Here is an 11148-nt window from a genome sequence, read left to right on the forward strand (position 1 = left end):
ATGCCATTTGTTGTATTATGTTTATTTGTTTATCTGAATTTATTTTTTCAACAAATACCTAAAATTCAAATCTAATCTCAGTTCAAAATTGGTTGTTTTACCTGAACCACAGCAAAAAATATGATTTCCTTTCCTGTTTGCTGAATGGATGCATGAATTAACCCTCACATCCCCATAATAGAGGTTAAAGTAATAATTTGGTCTAAAGTTAATGTAATTTCTATAAGACCAGCTTGATTCAACATAATTGGCTCCAAATAATTGGATGAATTTGATTGTACTTGACCTTTTACCCCTTTTCTAGAAGAGTTAAAGCCGTTCATTGAGTGATTCTGGTTACTGTTGTAAAGCTGGCTTTACCAACAAGCTTTAAAATTCATGCACATTTTATTGAATTTTGCTCAAACAGCTTCAGGCAAGGTTGTGTTAATTAAATGCAGTCAGGTAATAGTGAACAGTTGTTTTAATTATCAGCATGCAGGACAGTTATTTCCTTTTCTAATTAATGTCTCCCACTTGTAGCCAAACAGATAATCTTCTGAATAACATATTCAGACTTGAGGCAATTTATTATTCAGCCATGAAAGTTTTAAAACAATATCCCTAAAACTTCATGAAATTATGTCACAAAAACACCTGAAGAAACTAGATTTAATACAATTAAATATGTAAGACATGAACTTAAATATTCAGTTTTATCCATTCATTATAGGAATGTCGTGTTAATTTGGGACATTTATGGATTAATTTGAACCGTACTAACTAATATAGATATAGTTTCTATTGACCATATAATTATGCAATTTGACATTTAGAAAATAAATTGATTTAATAGAAACACGGTAGAAATGTTTCTATAAAATGTTTTGATGCTAGGTTGAGGTGGGTTTTTTGGAAATTTGGTTTATTTTGCAAAACTGCAATGAAAATACTTTTTTGCATCACATCCGGTAGTTTATCACACAAGTCATGTGAAAAACAACCGGATGTTACTACTGGTGAAAACGCAGAGGAAGAAGACAGGAAGTAGTTGGAGGATGATGCCGCTGTTACTTCATGTTTTTAAATTACTTATTGTGTGAAAAAACCTATGTGGATTTAATTGCATTTCCTATTTAATGAAGCCTAGGCGAAAATTCAACCTGAGAGACTCTCTTCAGCGGCATCATCAATTACCACCCCTCAGCCAACCAGGACCAGATCATCGCTCTGCTCCAGCCAATCACCTTGCAAGAACTCCTTCAAAAGGCCAATCAACCTCGGATTCGCCAGCTGACTACCCTGAGCTTCGCCCTGAGCCAATCATCCAAGCTACCAGTGATTCTCAGCTTGCACGTCTTCTGCGTCCTAGCACCAAATTCTCAGCTCAATAAACCGTCTAACTGCTGTTTTCTCTCTCCTTGTGAGTCTCTACAGACTGAAATGGAAGCACAGCAATTGCAAAATTGTAGGGATTTTTTTTAGCAAAACATTGACAAAATTTTGCACACATTTATAATGGAAACGATGCAGAGGGTCAAAGTTAGTAAAGCAATCTCCAATATTTGGCCAAATGTGTAAAACGCCACGTAGCAAGTTGAACCTCAACCAGCCCACATGTTTGGGATTTATGGAGGGAAAATAAACACCAAGGCAGCTCTGTCTCATATCAGCAGATTCATTCAACCTGTTATTAGCATGTTGTTAAGGAAGAATTTCTAAAATAGTTAACTTTGGTAAAAGTTGGCTCTCTCTCTTCCTTAGATCCCAGGTCCTCTCGGCAGGCCACGTGTAGGCACAAGGAAACAACAATGCGTGTTGACGTCACAGAATTACAGAATTTAATCCAATAAGAAACAACTCATGAATTAACAACAAAACTGCAGAACAACAGAAACATACATTGATTACCTGAGACAAAAAGATAAAAGAAAAGGCAAAGACGCGTCTTTGGAGAGAGCTGGTGCAAAAAAGGCAAAATAGTGGCAGCAATCTGGCTTCTTGCTCCTGTGCACGAACTTTTATATGTAGTGTGTCTTTCCTTTTTAATATATTCAATTAAGGCGTACCTCCGCTTGACCAACTGGAAGTTACCTTGGACACCCAGAAAAACTTAGAACATCCCCTAATTTACTGCTGTGAACAAAGGCCATTTGCTCTTTTGTTTAACAAACGAAGAGGAGAGGCTCATCCTGAACTCCTGCGGTTTTAAGACCATCTAAATAAAGGATATACTGAGAAAAGGATTTCACAGATATGTGTGAAACCCGGAGTCTCTCCCTACATAGATTCTCAGGAACAAACTTAAATTCTGTAATTAGTTTAAGGAAAGTTTATGTTAACAAACCCAGTTTTGCTCCTCTGCACTCAGCATCCCAAAAGATTGAGTCCTGCCTTAAACCAAAAATAACACATAAAATCAACAGAACAAAATGAGGTACAATTCCTTTTTCTAACCTATAAAACATAATATTCAATCCTAAGTATACAAGTTAACACAATCGTTTTCCAAAACCCCATTTAACATAAATCCTGAGTAATTTTCTAATACTAAACAAAACATTTTCATTTAATTCTACAACTAAATAATACAAGTTCCATCAGAGAATGCTATCTATAACTAAAAAATATCTTGTAAGTTAAATGTTAGTGGTTCAAAATGTTCACACAACCCAGATGTTCACAGAAGGATTCTGATCTTCCTGTGAACTCGCCAAGTTCCTGTTTCCCAAGGTAATTTAAATGGTAGTGGAAGTTACCTTCCTGCATATGTTAATCCATGGCCTCCTGTCCTATGTGTTACAACAACAGGGGTCCAGGGAGAAGCTCTGCAGATCACCCCATTTTCCTTGGTATTTTTGAATACTTACCCAGCCATAGTTTAATTTTAAATCACTAACAGAAACCTGTTCAAAGTTTAAAAATTTGTTCAAAAAGATTAATCTGTATTAAACACTAAAAATAATCATTTTTTCTCAACAATGTATACTAATAATAGGATAAAATAGCATATATGCTAATACTAACAGGTCAACAGAGGAGCTAATTTTTCGTTTAGCCCTTCAGAGTTTTTGTTAACCTTCAAAATGTTCAAAATGCTGGTTTTTGAGAGGAAACATTGACACACGGTTGAGGTCACTTCAGCTCCCTGGGGGTCCGTCCACAAACACCACACCGCTCATTTCATTCCTGTAGGCTCCATTAACAAAGCTAATAAATTTCCTGGAAGTGCTGACGCTGACGGTGAATGTCCTCAAACACAGAAATGATTTAATGAGGAGATTAAATGCGTCTGGGCTGCTTCCCTCTGGAACAATCAGAAACACCGGGTACCGACTCGCCGAGGAGGCGGAGCGGCTTCTGTTTGTCAGGTTTCACTCAGAAACACTACACCAGGTCCGGATCCAGGCCGGACCGGGCAGAGTCCCGCCCTGACGTCTGGGAGTGATGCAAGGCCAAGGCTGCATCACTTCCAGTCAAGGTCGCCCAGTTCCAGCTGGTAAAAGTAGCCTAGCGGCTATTTCCAGTTAGCAATGCGCAGAATCCCGTCAACAACACGGCAGCAGCAACCGTCATGACAGCGGCAGCCAATCACAGCGCAGAGCCACAGGCAGGAGGCTCAGGTTCAGTTGGTGTTATCACTAGGAATACCTTCAGTTTGAAGGTTGTGAAACCTTCGTGAATAACATCACGAAGGTTTCAACAAAGGAGCATTGGGGCCACAGGACAGTTACAAAAAAGGAGTAAATTTCTGCCCAAAATCTCAGAAATTCTGGGAATATTTTCTAGAAAAATTGAATTTTTTTTTTAGTTTGAAAAGTAAAAAAAAAAATTGCAAGAAAAAACTAAAATTTTGAGAATAATCTAAATCTAAATTTGCCTAAAAATTGAAAATTTCTGAATTTCAAAAATCAAAAAATGTATTAGAAAAAAACCCAAGATATTTGTCAATTAATTTCAGAAATTAGCAAAAAACATGGAAATTCCTGAGCTCCAAAAGTTGAAAATTTGAAGAAAAAGAAAAAACTAAGTTCTTAAATTTTGATATTACTCTCCAAAAATGTGAAAATTTTCTGAATTTCAAAACTCAAAGTTTAAAGTTAATAAATTTCACAAATTTTCTAGTTTTCCAGATTATAGATCTTGTTTTTTTCTAGAAAGATTCTGTTCTTTTGGCACAAATTTACCTCTCCTTTATTTTTCTCTCTGTGATGGCCCTAATAGGCCGCTGTAGGTTTCTACCATCTTCATTGGCCTGACATTAAAACTCTGTGTGACCTCCACATGGAGGCCGTTCATCAGTCAGAGGCACGGAGAGCTTTATAACGGTCTGAGCGGAGGAGGAGGCGTGTGAGTCAGACCGAGGTGAGGCAACGTCAGCACAGCTTTAAATTCCACACAGACTCCTTAAATCTGCAGCTGACAGGCTGATGGGGAGGATGAGGAGGAAAACGTTCAGAGGAACCAGAGTCTAAAAAAGACCAAACACGTCATCAAGATCCTTTTTCCCCTCCAGAGCTCTTTAATGATCTCTGTTTCAGTCACTTATCGATTCTCTGGTGGGGTTTTATCTCTTGAAGCCGCTGTAAGGGAGAGCGTATGATTTGACAGACAAAGTGAGCTGAATGTGCAGGTCAGCGCCGCTGCAGGTTGAATCTAAACATAAACAGTCGACAGAGACAGAGTGGTGTTCATTCTACAGAGCTTAAACATCCAGTTTGGTCCAAGTCTGAATCCAGCTCCATTATAACATCTTTACAGATAGATTTTAAACCCATGAGGATTAAATCTGCTCCTTTCTGTCTTTTAATTGTTTAAATTGAGTGATGCTGCCTTTGTTTTACCTTGGAAGGAGCAGACTGGGTCTGGGAAAGCCAAACCAGCCAGTGTTGGTTCCAGTGGGATTCACTACTGGTTGGGCTATGTCACCAACGTGCTACAAGCTGAGAACTTTAGATTTATATGTATTTTATACATTCAGCCACTAAACAAACATGTTAACTGTGTTTGAGAACAAGAGACAAAATATGCAAATCCAAACCAACAGTTCAGCCTCCTGGTTGGTTGGTTGGTTGGTTGGTTCCTTCATTGGTGAATAGGATGATTGGTTTTGTTGGTTGATTGGTCTGTAGGTTGGTTCATTCATTGGCTGTCTGGTTTTGGTGTAGCCATGGACTCAGTGTTAAACTTAAACACACATAAAGTCCATAACCAAATCATCCATCTGTCACCTTCCAAATACTGTCAGAAATAATGGCTTCTTGTTGAAACAGGACTCGGAAAAAATGCTTTTAGTTTCAGTTGGTTTACTATTAAAATGGTGTTTGTTTGTTTTTTATTGTTCTTCAAACCCAACCAGGCAGGTTTGGTTTAATATTCCTAATGGGTTTGATATCGCTTTAGAAACTTTAGAAATGCTGCTGATGAAGCTACTAGCTAGCATTAGCTTTGGATAGGCTAAGGGGTAGCCTATCCAAATCTAACGCTAGCGATTAGCCTATCCAAAGCTAACACTAGCTAGTACTCTCCTTTGCAGCACTTGTGCCAGTCCATCATTGATCAGATCAATAGCTAGCTTAAATATAGATATAGCCTCCTGGAACAAGGACGTAGCCACCAATGGGGCCGTAATAGTCTTAGTTATGGAGCTGAAACGGTGCCATACTTTACTGATCTCAGAGTTTCTGTCAACAGAAACATCGTTAATCTGTTTCCAGAACCAGAACTAGAGAGGTTTATATGAAAAACCAAGATGTTCTAGAAACTGTTCAACGCTGAAACTTTATTGGTACTGCAGTACTTTAGCAGGTTTTACAAATTTTTTTGGTAAAAATTCATATTACTGCTTCTTTCTTTAAACCTCATGACTAAGCTGCTGTTTATTTTATTTCCTTAGAGCTTTCTATGGTTTGTAAAGCCTTTTTATTTGCCGTGTGAGGAACGAGGCTCCATAAATAAACCAGATATTTTCAGGTTTATCTTTTACATTTCTGATGGCTGGACGTGTCGTTGCCTCATGTTGTTGTTTATCTCCACTGCCACTGACGGATGGAAAAGCTGGTGGCGCTCAGGAGCACTGATGAACACACACATCATCCAGAGATGTCGCAGTGTGTGTGTGTGTGTGTGTGTGTGTGTGTGTGTGTGTGTGTGTGTGTGTGTGTGTGTGTGTGTTTGGCACTATGATTAGTTCAATAATATCTGCAGGGCTCGTCTGAGAGCGAGCCAACGCTCCGTCAGCAGATGGTGCTTTTAAAAGGTTGTGATGCTGCTCATTATTCAACTGCAGGGAAACTTTAACGCTGCGGCCGGCGCGCTCAGCAGTAAAAACACTCCGTTACCCCACAGACCTGCTCCTCCTCCTCCGATGCTTTCAGGCCCGCAAACATGTCAATTATCCTTTTAATCCAAAACACAAATACAAGCGATTATTAGAGTTTTAGGGGGACTGAGCGCTGAGCAGCACTGGCTTCTTCCCATGACCCCCGAGGTCGCCATGTTAGAAAACGTCTCACGCAGACGGAAAGACAAAAACTGCAGTTTTCAGTTTCTGCATAGGCCCCCTAAGGGCCCCTGAGGTAGCCGGGCCCCTGCTGACCCTCATTATGTTCATGTCAGAACCCAGAGTTCAGTTGGACCCGCTGGTTCAACATTAACTCACATCTAAAGGCTTTGGGGAAAAAATGACTTTTAAATGAAATCCTGGCATATAAAACTACAAAGTCATAACATTAGCAGGAAAAAGTCCTAATTTTATGGCTTCCATCCAGAGTTAATTGTACGCTATATTGATCATATAATGCTTTTTTTTCCAGTAAAGCCCAAAGCAATTTACAAATTTTTCTTTTTAAAAGCAAACGTGCAAAACCATCTTTTAGTTTTGGATCTACAATAATTTAATGAATCCTTTGTCTAAAATATTCAATGTTTAGTTAAAATCTCGACATTTGCTTTGTAAATTTTGTTTTTTGAAGAAACCTAAAATCAATCAAAATGCACCAGGACAACTTTGGCCCATGTGACAAGAAGTTTGGACATCCTTATGTTGGTGAACTGAGGTGAGGTGTTTGTGCGCGTGTGTGTGTCGGATTGTGAAGGTGGCCTTCTCCTGCCTTGGCTCTGATCTGAATTTCAGAGTCCCACAGGAACCATCAGACAGTTAATATTCCTGCTGCCGGCCAGGAAGTGATGCTGACTCAAAGTGCTGAATCTGGGATGAATTTCTGCATCTCTACCTCATCACAACAGCTGAATAAAACAACATCAGTAACATGTGCAACAAAATATGAAAACACATTCATATTATTTTCATTGAACATATCAGTTTTTCCAAATCTATAAAATAGTTTATCTTAAAGTTCAAGAGTACAAAACTCCTCAAGATTCCACACTGTTGTTATTTTTTTAAACAATAAGTTTAAACTGGATTTAATGGAGTTTTTCTCCTGATGGTCTGGTAGACCCGGTTCTATTGGAACCAGAACTTCATCATCTGTTCCTCCTCCAGCTGTTGTGGTTCTTTCTCTCTGCTCTGAGTCAAACCAACCAAACCCTCTGAGCAATCTATTCCCTTCCTCGCCTGTGGGGGCGCTGCACCAAGAACCAGTCAAGGAAACGACACAAAAACCTCAAGAAGACACTGAGGGCAACGTCCTTCTTCACCAAATGGAAACTAAAATGGAGGCGTCAGATTTTAGCGGTTGGAGGATTTCTCTTTAGTCTTTGGCTAAAGACCACGAGCTATTTCTCCAGCTAGCGCTAGGCTAGCACATTAGCTTTGATTGTATTTATCCAAAATGCCCTGCCCTGACATTCACTTCCTGCTTTTGAAGTGGTCTCCCGTCCGCTTGGCGTTCACATATGCATTCAAACCGAACCAGAGTTCACTTCAACCGAACCCAGACCAAGGTTTGGAGGACCAGAGGTCAGAGGTCGGTTAGCATTCACACCAAACAAAATGAACTGGACATTTTAGGCAGACGGACTGGAGTTTGATTAATGCAGATTAAACAATGACTGCAGTTGGATTTCGTTAATTTTAAGACCCTAAACATTGCAGCATGGTGTACTTTCTTTTTTCAGAGACTGTGTGTGAGAACATGGAGTTTGTCCTGTAGGGGTCATTGATCCATTCATCAACAGAAAGGCGAAGTCTGCAACCATCAGCGCTGTCAAGAAGAACAGATTGGTTTGTTTTCCTCCAGCAGAAAATGAGGGATGAACTTCAGACGCTCTGGGAAGCAGAAAGAAGAAAGAAACACGTCAACTGTGAAAGTTCAGTCAGAAAACGTTGAGAGGACTCATCAGGTAGCAGACTGTCATCAACACTCAGGATGTCAGATTCACACACCCTTCAGTGCTGGTGAAGTTAGCATTGACAAAGCGTGACTTTCTGTCATGTTAGCCTTTTAAAAGCAAGAGCTGACACTCCAAACGATTCATTCTGATCCGGTTCTGTTCAGAACTATTGACCAGTCTGATAAAACTATCCATGTCTGAACTCCAGCCATCTGACTTTGTCTCAGCGAGCTTCTTCAAATATAAATCAAAAACGGTGTGGCGCTAATGATGCAATCCAGCCAAGTTTCCTGCCAATAAACAAAGAAAGTTTTATCTCTAGGATTTAACTTCACATCAGGTGTAGAAATACACACTGCAGATCCAAACCGTCATTGTTCATCAGGCATCAACGTCGTGGCTGCTTTGACAGACATTAAAACGTCTCATCCAAGTGACTTTTATATCATTGATATGAGAAATGCGTCATAATTCTGCAGCAGAAAAAGCCACACAGAAAACTGCAAAACAGCTGAAGCACTGAGTGTTTTTAAATCTGGACTAAACCCCCTAAAACTAAAGGTAATTTAGAGCTAATCTAGAGCTGCTTTTGATTCATAGTAACTGGAACGTTCATCAACATATTTTATGAATATTTGCTCGATAATTTTGATGGCATTTAACAAAATGTGATGTTTATTGCACAGAAGTCTGGTTGCGGTTGGATTTAATTAGTAAAACAATGCTGGTAAAAAAGTTGGGTTTCAGCTAAAAATTATAATTCTGGATCTGGTCTCCAGCAGTGGTTCTTTGTTGGGATTGATCTGCTCATCGGGACTCCAGTGCTGAGAGTGGCCTTGAGCTCTCTGATCCTGAATTATTCCTCTCCAGTCTAAAAACAGCAGCACGTCCCTTTAAATTTCTGTTCCACATTCCTGGGATTGCAGCTTTCAGCGCGGACCGTTCAGGCGTGTGACAGCTGGGAAACAAGCGGCGTCAGGCTCTCCGTTGTTCTGACCCTGGTGCTGATGGACCAGCTCTGCATGATTCTAAACAGGGAAATGCAGGACTTCACCAGAGTTTGGGAGAAGTTCTAGTTGGTTTTCCTCCTCCGCTCCTGCTGGACCGGCGGCTTTCAGCAGCTGGTGGGAGTTTCACCATGATGGATGGAGGAGGACGCCATGCTGCTCAGCTGCAGGACTGATGTCTTAGCGACTGAATTCAGGTCAGATCCAGAACTTAACCCGATACCTGGAGGTTGTTCCTGCTGCAGGGAGCCGGGGCCTCAGGATGAGCAGAAGAAGAGAGTTTTCCCTCTGATGGTGGAGCAGATTGAGGTGTTGCATAACTGGATGATTCAGAGCAGCAGATTTAGTGATGAAGATGAGGATGGTGAGGTTCAGCAGCAGGTGGAGGAGGAAGAGGAGAAGGCTGCTCTAGAGTTTAAAACAATCAATCTGAGTCCTTCAGCTCAGTTTCTGCCTTAAAAACACATCCAAGATTTTATAACAAACCATCAAAATGGAAAGGAAGAAAATTATTTAAAGTCTGGCTGCATACATGTTCAGCTTTTTTATTAACAGTTTTTGGATTGCTATTGTAAACCTCCTAAAAACAAGAATTATTTTCCTTCCAAGTCACCGTTATGTAATATTTTGTGCTGGTTTGTCACAATCTCAACAAAGACAATGAAAGCTACACAATTTTTAAAAAGCAACCCCAGCAAACCAGTTATGTACCCATTTAAAACATTTTCTACAGCTTGTAGCTGATTTTATATGCTTTCCGTCTGTTGGTTTGTTACTTCATGTGTAAATGTTGCATTTTGTGTAATTTTTTACCTTTTTAATAGAACATGTGTTCTGGGTTTTGTCCTGTGAATTGGATAGAGAGGCTGTTTTGATTTTTCTGCTTACTTGTCTTAAGACACAGGATGAAATTTAACTTTTTGTGCCAACCCCTGCATATTTACAGTGCCATGAATTGTGGAAATGTGGATTAAACTTTAAAGGGCTGGTATTATGCTTTTTCCAGGCACATAGTGTCATTTACTTTCAATTATTGTAAAAATGCTACATATATCAAACATGACTTAAAAGAAATTTGATTTTGTAATTTAACTCCTTGAAATTGGCTCTCTGTCTCTTTAAGAACCTTCTAGTCTTTCTGAAACTCTGCTTTCAGGAGCCCATCTCAACAAAACTCCTCCATGATGCCGCTTTCAACCATTCTGGAGATCAACAGATGTGCAGTTCCACCAGGTGTTTGCTGCTGTTGCTAGTCTGATGGAGCTGCGTGGGGATGTGGAGGCGGACCTTTGTAAAAAGAGACGGAGCTTTGTGAGAGCAAGCATTTAGGCACCAGAGTAGTTGCCATGGAGATTAAAGAATTTCTAAAACATGCACAAGAGAATCAAACAAACACTCCAGGCATGTTTTAGATTAGGGAAAAATATTAAAACGAAAAAGTAAAAATGTACACAATACTGATCCTTTAAACATCTTTAATCTTAGAAATGTGGATCTAATGGTGAAGAATCGACTTCAGTCCCCATAAAAACCAATGGACTTTTCAGGAAAAGTCCTAAATAGGCAATAAAAACAAGTACACACTCTCTCATACACACACACACACACATGCATGCACACGCATGTGGCTTACCTATACACACACGCGCGCGCATGTACAGACACGTGACTTACAGCCTTGTGGATTATTTCTATCCTTCCTGAAGCATTTGAGAACTTTATCGCAGCATCTATTTACTCTGTTTCTATCTGTAGAACATGTCAGAGCACTCAAAGCCTCTGCTGGCTTTCTCCAGATCACTTTTATTAACTTTAAACTTTGCCAATTTAATTTAAATGGTCTTTAACTAAAGGTAATTTTTTT

This window comes from Poecilia mexicana, unplaced genomic scaffold (assembly GCF_051168715.1).
Source record: "Poecilia mexicana isolate PSO_F unplaced genomic scaffold, ASM5116871v1 scaffold_14, whole genome shotgun sequence".
Lineage (NCBI taxonomy): Eukaryota > Metazoa > Chordata > Actinopteri > Cyprinodontiformes > Poeciliidae > Poecilia > Poecilia mexicana.